Below are 3,796 nucleotides of genomic sequence, written 5' to 3'. Positions count from 1 at the left end.
CGCGCCAATCCCATATTACAATATGGGCTCCTTCTTACTATCAGTATATTAGTCTCCCTGTGTTTAAGATATCGTATGTCCGTCAATTAGAATGAGTTACTGACAACTCGTATTTAATCGACATCTAATCCAAGAGTAGTACCACTCAACCTTATTATCATGCGGACAAGGTCCACCTGCAGGGTTTACATGATAATCCTTATGAGCTCCTCAAGGGGACATCATCAACCTAGATTATAGGACACAGTTTCCTTTTATAATCAACAACACACCATGTACATAATACTACTTCCCAACTCATCGGGCCTATTGATCTATCGATCTAGACCTCACCCTTTGATGAATTAAAGAAGTACATATTAAGCACATGTGTTTGTTATTATATCGGGATTAAGAGCATGTACATCTATAGTAACAGAGGTTTAGTTCGATTATATAGTCAGTATAAATCGAACAATCCTCAGATGGTCCTGCTCAATACACACTAAGTGTACTAGTGTAATTCTATAGTCAAGACAGACTAAGACCAAATTACACTACAACCACTCCGATGGTTTGTCCAATCCATCTTGGTTGTGAACACTGTTTATAATCTACAAGGGACTGATAACATGGTCTTCTGTGTGTGACTCCGCACACCATGTTAATCTACAGTATAGATTAAATGGACACTGTAAAATATTGACCAAATGTGATTCTCATTTCAGAATGTTTATTTACATAGCTAGGATTCTAGTATACATCCCAACACTCGGGTCAGAGGATCGGATGTGTCACTTCCCGAGAGACGGTTGTCTGAGAAAATTTTGGCAGAATCTCCCCTATAACAATTCAACTTTCCTGAATGCATTTAACATAGGACCCACACGACCACTCAACAACACAACATATCTATTAAATCTACTAAACTATATAAATAAAGATCTACACTGCCACAAACCACATATCCAACACATGCATCTAATATAGTAACCACAACAATAAACCAATCCACATACTCATACCAACAAGGTATAATCATCAACAACACAATAGCTATGTAACAACGAAAATCCCAAAGCGTATCGATATGCATCACAACTAAAACAAACAACAAACCCACAAGCAACGATAATAGAAATTTCGTAGCAGAATATAACAGGATTCAAGTCCACACAAATACGAATGTAAGTCCAAACCAGAGAGACGCACACAAAACTCCACAAGTCCACGAATAACGATCATAGATCCAAATACAATCCGAAAAACCACACAAGGAAAAACAACGACTCCTGCTGTGAGATGGGGCAGTCTAGCAGAACTCCAAGCTTCAAGTCAACCTCCCTATCTACTACTTGGGGAGAAAGATAGGAAATCCTATGGCCTGGATAGTGAGTATAAAATACTCAGTGCAATACTAGATAAAAATGCACAACATATATATCAACATGGATATCAAAGATATACAGTCTCTCTAGATAATACATAATGAAAAAGGTCAATACTACATAACAGGTAATAGGAATCATGCAAATTCAAACAATGCATGTAATGCCACACAATGCAACAATAATATATCAAACAAGTGCACCACACACAAAGATGCAGTAAATAAACAACCAACAAATGCAGTAAAATAACCTACTAACAAATACATGCACATATATAACACACATCACAGACAACATGCATGGTTACTATCTGTTAATTTGAGGGGTGCCTTAAGGCAATCGCCTTACGGTTATAATATTTATTGGATAAATAGTAATTCACTATTTGAGTACACATTCCATATGTGTTTGATTGAATCTAAAACTCAAATACTGAATATTCGCAATACGATTCATAGCGTGAGAGAATTTGTGATTGGATTACAACTTGTAAGCATCTCTATACTTGTAATTATGAACGTATTGAAATTATCCCTAGTCGAGAAATTGATGAGCGTGGACGTCATCGATTCTGTCGAGACTAACACGTTTTGAACTCCTTGGTTTGCCAAGCAGCTGATCTCACTGTTGTCGACATTAGATATTGAGAGTTAAATGTGGATGCTGGTTGAAGGTAACCAGTTCATTGGAGTGACATGTTTTGAGACATCATATGATTCGATATATATGTCAATGAAGATCTCAGTGCAGCTTAAGTGTGAGTTTCCTTTGACTTGTGGTATTCAAGTCACCTTGGTCATGGAGGCTTATACTTTGACATCTTAAGCAAGCATCTCCGAGGAGGTGTGGACCCGAGATGATTGGGTATAAGATGAAGTGCCCGAAGGTGTTTGAATAGCCTGTTAGTGAGAGCCCTAGAGCCAATCATATGATGATTGTTGTATGGACTCATTGTATCATATTTCTATATATTTATAAAGGCATTTCTTTATGGTTATTATACTTACTTGTATTGGTACCAAATAACTAAGTATAATAGCGTCCTTGAGTAGATGGTTCATATCTATATCAATCGATTGATTGAATCGATAGTGAGATGATATAGAGAATACTACTCTTAAAGATTCCTAGTCAAGTATTAACATTCAGGGACAATGTTAATGTGATGAGACTAGCATGTAGGTCAACACGATGACTTGATCTCACAAGTCATGGATATGAGATATCAAGTTGACACATGGGTATGCATTGGAGAATGTATACTGAATGACCCGCCATGAGAAAGTATCGTAGATCGTTATATGAGTGTCATATACTTTCTCATGTGGCTATTAGTATGACTATTAGTCCTTGGACCTGAAGTCACCATGGTTCCCAACATAAGGAGTTGCATACTTTGGCTTCATCAAACGTCATCCGTAAATGGGTGGACTATAAAGGCGATTACTAGGTATGTAACAAATTATATGGAATGATATGAGTGATGTAGATGGGATCTATCCCTCCTATATAACAGGAGTGATATCATAGTTCTTGATAGAGTAAGATCACTAAGTGCATGACCATGCCCAAATGAGTCAACATGAGATGTTGAGCTCATTTGATTGGAGTGAATCTACTTGAAGTTCAAGATATAGATTGATTAGAGGATGACACGGTCTATGCCTCGGTTTGATCAATCATGATATCATGGATAGAAGGACATGGTCACGTATTGTGAGAGTCATAATTAGTAGTCACTATGGTGATATTCGATCTCAACATTCTTGTAACTTGGGTAGCAATGATGTATTGCTAGATACCGCTCATTGTTTATGGTGATGAACATAAACTTGACTTGATGGTTAAGTTTGACTTGACTTTAATTTATTTAATTGATCTTATGTGTATTAAATGAACATAAACATGCTCTTATCAAATCAAATATCAAGTTAACATTTGATTCATTTACAACCTACTCAAAAGGAAACTCAAACGCCAAACAATTCAACTTTTATATACAACTTTGCTCTTGCACTTAACTTTCTTCGAGTGTCCGTGTCCAATACAATCATCCTTTGATAAAATTCTCAAGGGCTCTCTACAAGACTAAACTAACCAAGATAAAAAAAGGACACCTTAGCATTTTTGAACATATCATCAAAGGGTATTATGAAATGCTTAGAGAGTGTTGGGATTGGTGCGTTCGCTAGAGGGGGGTGAATAGTGATTTTTCGATCTTGCCTGCGAAAATATTTAGCAGAAGCAAAATAAAACAAGAAAGAAAAGATCAATCGCTAACCCGTTCGATTTACATGGTATCCACCTCAACGAGGTGACTAATCTAAGGATCCATACACACAGCCGATGATTCCACTATGTGTTGGGATATATACCAGAATCCTAGCTATCAATGTAGATAAACATTCTGAAATAAGAATCGCATT

The sequence above is a fragment of the Curcuma longa genome, chromosome 8 (genome assembly GCF_044706935.1).
Source record: "Curcuma longa cultivar G26 ecotype Majalengka, Jawa Barat chromosome 8, ITB_CL_G26_1.1, whole genome shotgun sequence".
Lineage (NCBI taxonomy): Eukaryota > Viridiplantae > Streptophyta > Magnoliopsida > Zingiberales > Zingiberaceae > Curcuma > Curcuma longa.
Note: the sequence above shows the minus strand (reverse complement) of the source record.